At 40.0% G+C, this 12,054-nt stretch overlaps 1 long non-coding RNA gene across 1 annotated transcript; it reads right to left on the bottom strand.

Annotated features, from left to right (window-relative positions):
- Positions 1-5,012: 5,012 nt before the first annotated feature.
- LOC127047745 (uncharacterized) lies at positions 5,013-11,017 on the bottom strand. The gene is made up of 2 exons (XR_007773452.1): positions 10,536-11,017; positions 5,013-5,557 (listed from the first exon to the last, which is right to left on the bottom strand). It is a non-coding gene; the product is annotated as an uncharacterized LOC127047745 (long non-coding RNA).
- Between the last annotated feature and the right edge of the window lie 1,037 nt (positions 11,018-12,054).

Genomic DNA, 12,054 nt, shown 5'->3' with positions numbered 1-12,054 from the left:
TCAATCTGGACCTCCAGCCTGATGGAGTATGTTGCTCCTCAGTTACTCAGCTTTCACCTTCCATTAGGACACACAATTCTAAGTCAAAAGTGCTCAGCTCCAAGGTAAATCCAGGAGCGTCCCTCACATGTTCCATTCTCCGGGCTCATGTGCCTCCAGGGAAACACAGTCTTTCTTCCTTTCCACCAAGGCCCCAACACGCACAAATTCCTACCATGATAGCTCCTCCCAATTGTCCTGGAATCTTCTGGCTTCTTGCCCCTCTAGGACAGTGGTTGTCAACCTTTCAAGACTGCAGCACCCCTTTCAAGAGTCTGAAGCTTGAGCCTCACTGCCCAGGGCTCAACCCCAAGCCCTGCCACCTGGCACTGAAGCATGTAACTTAGCTTCACGGGGCCCCTCTGGCATGCGGCCCCAGGCAATTAACGTGCTTGCCTAATGCCGACCCTGCACTTGCAACCCCCCTAAACCCATCCCATGCCCCGCAGGTTTAGAAACACTGATCTAGATGAGCTGATGTACCCCCTGGAAGACCTCCGCATGCCCCTGGTGTACCCCTGGTTGAGAACCACTGCTCTAGGCTGTTGACCCTCCCAGAGTTGGATGCTTGCACTTAGGTGCCATCTAGTGGTTTATTACAGATGATTCAGGTCAGATATTCCACTGAAGTTCTGTGGAATAGTTCTAGGTTTTTTACCAATCATCCATACCAAGTGAAGCATGCACAGAAAAGGATTTTATACAGCAGTGTATTGGAAGGCAGGCCAAAGCTGCTTAGCAGAATTTGAATATAGGCAATGTAAAAATAAATAAATCATTTTTAGTGTCAAAGTGAAAACACAAGTTCATTTTTCAGTGCAAAAGCAAAGCATGTTTCCTCCAGCTTCTTCCTGTTCTCATCCCAAAGCATCTTTACAGACATGGGGAGCAGAACAACATTGCCATTCATTCCTCTCCATGACTTGTTCCGCCAAGCCCAGCGGGGTCATGCCCTGCATACCATGTCCTGCCATCTAGTCAGTGGTCAGCAGATCTTGGTTACATTTGCATTATTTTCTTGGGCCTCCATTCACCTGTTTGTCTTCTACAGTGTGCACTGCATATTTCTGTTTATATGTAAAGCGTGTTAATAGATCACAAAGATGTTTTTATGTTTGGACACGCAGATCACATGGTATCGGTACTAAATCTTCAGTGATGGCAACAGAAACTGTATGTGTAGCTCAAGTGTAGTAGATGTCCCTCTGTTTGATTTATTTCTCTTCACAAAACTACTGAATCAGCACTAAATACATGTGCATAATACTGAACTGCATTTGCAGCCATTCTATCTCTGTATTGTTTTTACAAAACCAATATTTTGCCCTCACTTACATCCCATGTAACTCCACTGACTTCAGTGAGGTTACACAGGGTAAAAGTTAGGGCAGAATTTGGCACAAAATAAATACTGCTTCATGGCATCTTTAAGGCCAGACTTTATGCTTGCCTCTTATTCTCTTTCTACCAAGCCGCCTCCTTGAGACCCTTCTTCAAAGAATATGTCTTGTGTGAAACGTCTGGTGCTGATTTTTCTCACCAATCATGTCTAAATCCCTTTGTTTCTGAACTGTTATCAGATATATATATCATCTATGTCTAGTCTGGTGTGTAAACCCCTTGGCCAAGGTCCTTGTCTTTAAGTTTTATAAAGTATTATGTACGTTTTAATGGTAATCTATAACAAATATAACCATATCATTTTGATTGAACCGATAAAGCATCATTAAAATGGTTTGGTTTATACAATTAGGAACAATATTTCACTTAAAATGCGTATTTTGAATTTGTAATATATATCGATATATATAGTCTAATTTTAACAGTAATGCTATTGCAAGTTCATTTCTCCTTATTTTTATTTAAATATCATATGCTGTTTAAAAATAAATTTCACTCTTTGCCCCCAAATTGGTTATCCTCATTTGTCTTCCTTGTGTTCAGGTTAAAGAAAATGAAATAATAACAATTCATGTTGCTACACTTTCTCCAATATTTGTCTTTTGAGTCATAAATTGAGGCCTACTGTGGAAGAAGAGAAATTTGTCTAATCAGGTAATTTTAAATAATGATGCCTCACATGATAATACAGGCTCTCATTCTGCAAGCATGAAATATTTGTTCATGTGACTAACCCACTGACTTAAAAAAGCCTTCTGCAGCAAACTTATGCCAAATATATAAAAGGAGGATGTAGCTAGCAGAATACGAGACAAAGGTTTTTTGCACAGTGAAAATTAGGATGATCAGCTAGCAAGTGTGGAAAAATTGGGACAGGGATGGAGGATAATAGACACTTATATAAGACAACTGAATATCAGATCTGTCCCTATAAAATCGAGACATCTGGTCACCCTAGTCAAAATCCGTTATCGTTAGGCAAATATTACAAAAGCAAATTATCTGAACCACAGTGGGATCAATTCCGCAAACACATTCATGTAAGTTGTTCCAGCGACCAAGAGGCCATTCAGGCTAACAGCAGACTCTCAGAAGCACGCAAAGAGAATTTCAAATTTTGGGTCTGGTTATCCACTGCCTTTATCTTGCACAGTCATTATATGGGTGAAAAGTGAGCATACAATGCCAGCATTCTGATTTGGTAATGTGCACAGGGGTAAATAACTACACGAGGTGCAAGACAGAGAAGAAATAGGCTCTTCAAGTCTAACTGGGCTGTTGATGTCTTATGTTACACATTCTCATGTTTTATTATCTTTATCCAAACTTGTAATAGGAATAAACTTTATAAAACATGATACTGGAAAATTTCTCCAGGACATATACTACTTAACCCCTAATTCTCCCAGACTGACCACCTCACAGTGTCAACACTCCATGCCCAGTAGAAGCAAAGAAAAATACTAATTTCTCTATTTCTACTCCTTTTTACTTTATGTTGCATTAGTTTTCCCTTGGGGATTACCATTTGAGATTGTGCTGTGTAACCTCACTGAAGTCAGTGGAGTTATATGGGGTGTAAGTGAGGGCAAAATATTGGTTTTGTAAAAACAATACAGAGACAGAATGGTTGCAAATGCTGTTCAGTATTATGCACAGGTATTTAGTGCTGATTCAGTAGTTTTGTGAAGAGAAATAAATCAAACAGAGGGTCATCTACTACACTTGAGCTACACATACAGTTTCTGTTGCCATCACTGAAGATTTAGCGCAGATACCATGTGATCTGCATGTCCAAACATAAAAAACCATCCTTATGATCTTTTAACATACTTTACATATAAACAGAAATATGCAGTACAAATTACATATGTAATCATATCACTATCTAAATTCTTTGCTTTTCATAGTTTTGATCATATGGGATATGATCTTCAAGTTATTGAAGTTACTGCAGTTTGCTGAGCACCCTCAATTACCATCAGTTTCACTAATTGTTGAGGCAACTCAGCACCTCAGAAACTGCTTATGTAAGTAAAGCCACTCATATGTTTAAGTGTTTGCAGATCAGCCCCTAACCAGTTAAAGGAATTCATAATAGATGAGCCTTTAAATGAGAGCTAAGATTGAGCTGATGCAGCCACTGTAATTAATTAAACTCCCACAAGGGAACTGTAGATGAAGTGCAATGATAAGAAACCTGAAAATGTATTATGCAACTGCTATACTACAATATTCCAAATAAAGCAACATTTTAAGCAACAAAGCTAGCTGACAGATTGTATCACAGTGATTTATTACAGCTGCAAATGACCTTGGACTGAGAAAAGATTGAGCAAAGGTTATGTAGAAGCAATCTGTTGTGGAAAGAATGGAAAGTCTGCTTTCCTTAATCCAGTCTGAAGGTTCTTATTCATTTTCTCTACTTTTGTATATTTTCTATCTGCATAAATATCTTTTATAAATTAAGATAATAGGAACTTTTTAAACACACAGACCACAGACCATCTATAAGATGGTAAACACTTTTAATCATTATTAAGGCTAAGATTTTCTCATGGTTATTTTTAGTACTGTAAAAGTCTGGGACAGGTCATGGGCAATAAACAAAAATTCACAGAAGCCTCTAACTTGTCCCTGACTTTTACTAAAAATAACTGTTACAAAATGGGGCTGAGACCAAGCCCTGTTGTGGGTGGGTATGAGGGGGTCCAGCATCCGCCACCACTGTGGCTGACAGCTCCGGGGTCCCCCACTGCCTGTAGTGGCTTGAAGCTCCAGGGTCCCCTAGCTGCCCATGACAGCTCAGAGCTGCACGGGCCCCTGCCCCTTGTGGCGACTTGGAGCTCTGGGGCCAGAGGCTGTGAGCTCCAGGGCCCCCACACTGGTCACAGTGGCTGAGAGTTCTGGGGGGCCTCTTTGAAATTGAATCCTAGTACAAATCTCCTGAGTCATCCAGTACATCTCCCCTCACATAAGGTTTCAGTACTGAAATTTGTGAACATTTTTTCTTAATCTTATATTTTCTAGTGTCCATAGAAGTTTAGGTTCTGACTCAGGACAGAACTAAAGCATGTGTTTAGCTTTAAGCACATTTAAAATCAAGTGATGCTTTCCTGAAATAGGGCCTTATTGTGTAAATACATACAATTGGTTTTCCAGATTTTTTTTACTTATATTTCAGAACCTCCCTCCCTACTTGATAATTCAGTTTTATGAACATTTTTTCCTAATTTGATGTCTTTTAGGTGGAAGGGAGTTTTGAGGAGTTGGGTACCTCCTAGGCACATGGCACTATGCTGCTTTATGAAAGAGCTGACATTTTTCTGACCTGGTGTCTGGTCTGAATGAGGAATTCAGGGAACTAATTGTACTATACGGGCCTGATATGGATGTTTAACAGATAGTAATAGGTTGACAGACAATACAACTTTTATCATGGCTTCACAATGAAACAGGTCTTTGGCCTGGAGATCATGAGACTTTACTTACTTTGGACAAAGCTAAATGGTTAGTGAAATTGTCATTTGCTAGTGTTAATGAACTGAGGCTGTCTCCTTGATTTGATAATGTGACATTGTCAGAGAGATATATTTTAATATCATCACATTTAGTACTGCAACGAACAACTTTAAAAATACTTTCACTTTTTCTTGAGATATTTTTCAATGCATCTTCAGTTGAATTTCTGGACTGAAGTGATTCCATGCTTATGGTCCTTTGAAGTTTAGTAAAACTGCTAACTGGAGATCTCACAGTAAAGCAACTCTGAGTTTTGTTCCTAAGCCTGTCCTGAGAAAGTTTCTTCTGCAAATGTAAGGCACGATGGGGACTTTCTTCCATCTGACTTCTATATCCAAATCTTGGTCCACTATCATGGTAATTTTTTTCAACTTCCTTCGGTAGACTGAAAAAAAAGTCAAGATTTTCCAAGAAGTAATTGTACCTGTATGAATTACTCTATGGATTGGAAAGTAAATAGCAACTTGCCACTGGATTTCAAAGATGTGAGGATGAGCGGGACCAAGAAAACTAACCCTTAAATCCAATGATCTCTTCAAAACTCCTATTGCTTCTTGTTTAACTTGAAAGCCAGATTGACTATGTAGTAGTTGTCCTGAAAGATGTGTAAAACAAACATAATATATTGTAAAATATTATTCAGTTTCTTCATTATACAGAAAATATATAGAAATCTGATATAAAATCTTCAGGGAAAAGATAAGTTACAAGGAAATTGAAGTTATTAAAACATTTCAAACAATCATTTTATTAAAATGGCACAAAATAATTGGCTTGAAAAGTCTTTTTTTTTTAACAGTTTTAAATTTTGACACTAGCTTTTAAGAATCACTACAATTATTTTAAAGGAAATCTAAAAAGTCTGCTATTTGTTTTTTAATCTCGCTCCCTATTTGATTCCCCCACTTCTGTCACCACTAAGTATATACCTCTTTTAAGTGATCTGCTTTGCTGAATGTGGAAGAGGAGGAATATATACATATTTTAATATTTGTATTCAGCTCTCAGCAAGAAAAGAAAGTCAAAATCAGAAACAGACAGTCTTTGTACTCTTTGGGACAAAAACTCCAGGAGAAGCTATTCTATAAATCCTAAAATATATTGCACTAATGTTAGTAGAATATTATAAAGGCTTAGCCAAGTGTAAAGGAGCCAAAGGTCAACTATGAATTGAGTCCTTATATCCATTCAGCTTATGGTGCTGTACCTGACTGACAGGTTAGAGTTTGTTTGCAGTGTTATTGTAGCCATGTTGGTTCCAGGATATGAGAGACAACATGAGTGAGGTAATACCCTTTTTTAGACCAACTTCTGTTGGTGAAAGAGAGAAGCTTTCGAACTCCACCGAGCTGTAGAAGAGCTCTGTGGTGCTTGAAAGCTTATCTATTTCACCAGCAAAAGTTGGCTAATAACAGACATTACTTGTCTCTCTCAGGGTACGTCTACACTACGGGATAATTCCGATTTTACATAAACCGGTTTTATAAAAACAGATTGTATAAAGTTGAGTGCACGCGGCCACACTAAGCACATTAATTCGGCAGTGTGCATCCATGGTCCAAGGCTAGCGTCGATTTCCGGAGCGTTGCACTGTGGGTAGCTATTCCGTAGCTATCCCATAGTTCCCGCAGTCTCCTCCGCCCCTTAGAATTCTGGGTAGAGAGCCCAGTGGCTGATGGGGCAAAAATCATTGTCACGGGTGGTTCTGGGTAAATGTCATCAGTCATTCCTTCTTCCGGGAAAGCAATGGCAGACAATCATTTCACGCCCTTTTTCCCTGGATTGCCCTGGCAGACGCCATAGCACGGCAACCATGGAGCCCGTCCAGCTTTTTTTTTTTACAGTCACCGTATGTGTACTGGATGCTGCGGACAGAGGCAATACTCCAGCGCTACACAGCAGCATTCATTTGCTTTTGCATGATAGCAGAGATGGTTACCCGTTGTTCTGTACCGTCTGCTGCTGGTGTAAATTGGCAATGAGATGACGGTTATCTGTCCTTCTATGCTGTCTGCTACTATCATGGGTGCCCCTGGCTGAGATCGGCTGGGGGCGCAAAAGCAAAACTGGGAATGACTCCCCGAGTCAATCCCTCCTTTATGGTTTCTAAAAATAGAGTCAGTCCTGCCTAGAATATGGGGCAAGTGTACTAGAGAACCAGTGTATCAGAGAGCACAGCTGCTCCGTGTCAGATCCTGCAGAAATGATGAGCTACATGCCATTCACGGGGGATGACCCTGCAACAACCCCACCCATTGCTTCCCTCCTCCCCCAACCTTCCTGGGCTACCGTGGCAGTATCCTCCCCATTTGTGTCATGAAGTTATAAAGAATGCAAGAATAACAAACAGTGACTTGTTAGTGAGATAAAATGAGGGGGAGGCAGCCTCCTGGTGCTATGACAGTCCAGGCAGGCCATTAAGTGGTGCAGGAGAGAGGAGCCCAGCCTGCCGCTGCTATGATAGTCCAGGCAATACAGAATCTTTTCTTTACACAGTAAAGGGAGGGGGCTGACGGAGCTCAGCCCCCAGTTGCTATGATGAGGACAGTTACCAGCCATTCTATCCAATCTACTGGGAATGACCAGGAATCATTCCTATTTTTACCCAAGTGCCCCTGAGGCCAGCCAGGAGTATTCAGCAGTTATCAAGCACGGACTGATGGTGACAACGGATTGCAGTCATATTGTACCATCTGCCACTGAGGAGGGGAGAAGAGCGGATACTGCTCTTCACTGCTGCAGCATTGCGTCTACCACCAGCATTCAGTAGACATAGGGTGACATTGAAAAAAGTCAAGAAATGATTTTTTTCCCTTTTCTTTCACATGGTGGGGGAAGGGAGCAAATTGACGAGCTATACCCTGAGCCACGCTGGACAATGTGTTTGAACCTACAGGCATTGGTAGCTCAGCCAAGAATGGAAATACTTTTCAGACACTACCGGGGACTGTGGGATAGCTGGAGTCCTCAGTACCCCCTCCCTCCCTCCATGAGCATCCATTTGAGTCTCTGGCTTCCCGTTACGCTTGTCACGCAGCACTGTGTAGCCTGTAGATTTTTTTTTTCAAACGCTTTGGCATTTCGTCTTCTGTAACGGAGCTCTGATAGAACAGATTTGTTTCCCCATACAGTGATCAGATCCAGTATCTCCCGTACGGTCCATGCTGGAGCTCTTTTTGGATTTGGGACTGCATTGCCACCCATGCTGATCAGAGCTCCACGCTGGGCAAACAGGAAATGAAAATCAAAATTTCACGGGGCTTTTCCTGTTTATCTGGCCACTGCATCTGAGTTGAGATTGCTGTCCAGAGCGGTCACAGTGGTGCACTGTGGGATACCGCCCAGAGGCCAATACCATCGATTTGCGGCCACAGTAACCCTAATCCGATATGGTAATACTGATTTTAGTGCTACTCCTCTCGTCAGGGAGAAGTACAGAAACTGATTTAAAGAGCCCTTTATATGATATAAAGGGCCTCGAAGTGTGGACGGGTACAGTGTTAAATCGGTTTAACGCTGCTAAAATCGGTTTAAATGCGTAGTGTAGACCAGGCCTCAAGTTAGAGATTGTGTATGTGAAATACCATGTGAGTTCTGCTGTGTGTATAAATACTATTTTTAAAATAAATAAAAATACTTTTTAAAAAAATACTGTTATTTTACTTTCACAGCCAATTGTCAGTGGATTTGATGGTCTAGTTAATATTTATTTAAATGGATAATACTTGTGGGAAATATGGCACTAGAAGTTTAAAAGAAAACACCTCAAATATTCAGTTTTTTAAATAGATACTGTTGTGGAATAATTCTGTAAATAGAGCTTAATCTAGTAGTCATAAATATAATTTGTAAATATTACCTAATTTAGACCAGGTACAGCTCAGGCTGTAATTATGCTGCTTTCTGACTTGTAAAGAGTTAGTCAAAAGTTGCATATCATCTTTTATGTTTATCACGTCTCTATAATATTGAATTGTTTGTCTCTTGTGGAAACTAAAACAAAAAGACTTATTGCAGGTTTTACATTTCTGTTGGAAGTATAGGCCTGGAAATTCAAAGTAGTCTGTGCCAAATTTTGTAAAATTTAAGCTTTCAACATTTCTCTGAAGGTAGTATTGGAATATTAGACACCAAACATATACAACCTTTTAAAATATACAAATCTTGTGTCAGCTTCTCAGCTCTTGAGCTTTGCTGTGCTGAGGATCTGGCTGCTCACCTCTCATTATTTTTAGTAACCTATCTGAATGTAATAGAAATAGCAGTTAAAAGTTATTTGTCAACAGTTACCACAAAGCAGTGTCTATGATTTTTTTGTCCAGTTTTCTTTTTATACTTAGAATAGGAAATAACTTCAGGAACTCAGATATTATTTTAAGGTAACTCTAAATAAGTTCTGAGTACAGGGTTTTTCTTGTTACTAGTACCGTGTGGAATGAAAAATCAAGCTTTTGGATGTAGCCTCTTTCTGATAAGAAACATGACTTTTGTTCTGAATTGTCTCAGACAGGAGAATAAAGACCAGATGTGTGGTCAGGGACAAGTTAAGTCATCCCTCTGCCTCAGTTTTTCCCTCTGTGAAATGGGGATTATTTATTTAACTACATCGCAGAGGTATTTGGGGAATTAATTAGTTAACATTTGCACAGCCCTTTGAACATTCAGTACACTAGATTAGGGCTAAATATTAAGTAATATGCATAATCAGCTAATGAACAACCAGGTTTATTCTCTAAATTTTTACCCTAAAAATGTGAAAGGAAATTGCATGTTAAAGGACAGAGGGTTCGCCTGTTCACCTCCTGGGAGGCACTAAGCATGCTGAATGTTCACTGAAGACAATGTGAGTTGAGAGCCTCCATAGAGCTACTCAGCATCTTTCAGAATCAGGCCCTCAAAAAATTAAACCAAACAGATCCAATTATAAAACCTTAGAAACCTGGGGCCAGCTTGTGGGAGTCACTTAGCCAGTTATGTTTGGCCAGGAATATTTTGTTACTTGTTTTTTGGATACCAAAATAAGGCTGTTTTTAGAGTTTGAGAAATCTAGTACCCATGAATCTTTGAGTTTACCTTCCTCCTAAATCAAAATGACTCCCAACTTCTTAAACCAGAAGGCTACTGTATCCTCCTTGGAAGTACTACTAAACTACTCCTGGGTTCTTCCAGGAATTATATCAGAACATCAATTATCCAATTGGTGTTGTACAATATTGATGTCATGTGCTGAAGAACAGGGTTTTGACCTCCCAAACAGCCCTCACAGCAACCACCAGCAAAGTATTTGCATTTCAATTTATATTGCCTAAACTTATTTAATGTTGTGGGGCATAACACATATTGCTCACTGCTACGATTTTAGGGGGACCAGATGTCCCAATTTTATAGGGACAGTCCCAATATTTGGGGCTTTTTCTTTTATAGGCTCCTATTACCCTCTTCTCCCTGTCCCGATTTTTCACACTTGCTGTCTGGTCACCCTATAAGATTTCCATGTGGTTAACCTGAAATTGTTAAGTTAGTTTAATGTATTTGTTTACTAGTTCTCTCTCTTGTTTACACCCTGCAGTTACCTTTTGCTTTACTCTATCTGTATTCTTTTGTAAGTCATCTGATGGCAGACATCCCAGGGTATCCCATGACTTCTGGGCATAACAGAATCCTTTCGGCATCAGTCCTGTTTCAAGATACAGTTCTCCAACGCTGCATTCTGAAAAGCATTTCTGTTGCTATAGATTTTTCAAGTTCATGCTGTAATCAGTTCAAAGGATACACATCCGCATCCACAGTCACACCTGGTACACTCTTTTTAGAATAGCCGCGTTTCACAGACAAGGAAGTAACACATTCTAAGCTTTAAAGTGTTCTTTCAAACATTTATATTTAACAAAACAAAGTGAAAACATTCTTCTGGCTGCAATAAAAAAAACCCTACACTCTGAGCTAGTTTGTGCTGGCAAGCATAGCCCGGGAGGCATTATGACTCAAAGAAACACTTTGGAGTCATAGTTGCTCCCGTTTCCTCCTTCAGATAGTAATTTACTACTCGCTTATACTACCAGTAAATTCAGCCCCTCCCTCCCACGATCCATGCTGGCTCAATAGTTTAGCAGTCAGTGAGTGAGGGGTGTAGCTAAGGCTTATCCATGCCCCACCCCTCCCTGTTCGCTCCTTTCCCACCTGCTGCAGGAAGGAAGTAAACTGGCAAATAGCTGAAATGGTCCCACTGATTAGGCAACCCCTTCTAACTGACTGGTGCTACAAACAATTTACTTTACAGATGCTTTTGCCATCTGCCAACAAGAGGGTTAAAAGTGATAAAAATTACAAGCAAAGATAAAGAGACATGCTTGTCTAGTAAAAGGGACAACGTTTTCTTGATAGGATAAGAAGGAAGGCAGAAAGAGAAAGAATATACCAAACTAAAGGTAAGAATTATAAAAGCAACTCTTACAGCTGAGCAGGTTTTTCTTTAAAACTCAGGGCACCACAGAAGTACATATAAGAGCAACAGTGAAGTCTCACCACTTTTCACTCCATTTATCAGGATTTCAAGGGTGAAGCAATAATACATATTGTACAACATGTGCTGGACTATATGATTAAAAGTTACAACAATAAACATTATTGAGCAGTTTTTGCTAAGACTTGTGGCACTGGTTGTATAATATACTATATAATTTATTTCATACATTTGTTATTCCCTTTGCTTAAAGTGACATGTACTGATGAAAGACCTAGTGTTCCACTGCATTGCCTCACTCGTGCTGGCTATAGGCAGCAAACCATTTGCTATCACCCTGGAACAGAGTTGTAGGTTTAGAACAAACATTTTTCCGTCTCACCAGTAAATATTGGTAAAGGATACAGGATTTGCAGTAAAAATCATTTCAAATACAAGCTAATAATATATTTGGCAAAATTCTGATTTAATCTGAGTGAACATATATTAGCTATTGTTGCTTTGAAATATTTCTTAATATACCTTTAAGCAGGAGTGAAAGTAACTCTGCAGACCTACCAGTATGGGGGCCGGCTCCGGCCCCTGGAAGGGGCAGGCCTTCGGGTGGAAGAGGCGGGGCTGGGGGGGGT

This window comes from Gopherus flavomarginatus, chromosome 1 (assembly GCF_025201925.1).
Source record: "Gopherus flavomarginatus isolate rGopFla2 chromosome 1, rGopFla2.mat.asm, whole genome shotgun sequence".
Taxonomy (NCBI): domain Eukaryota; kingdom Metazoa; phylum Chordata; order Testudines; family Testudinidae; genus Gopherus; species Gopherus flavomarginatus.
Note: the sequence above shows the minus strand (reverse complement) of the source record. Positions and strands in the feature narration are given on the sequence as shown.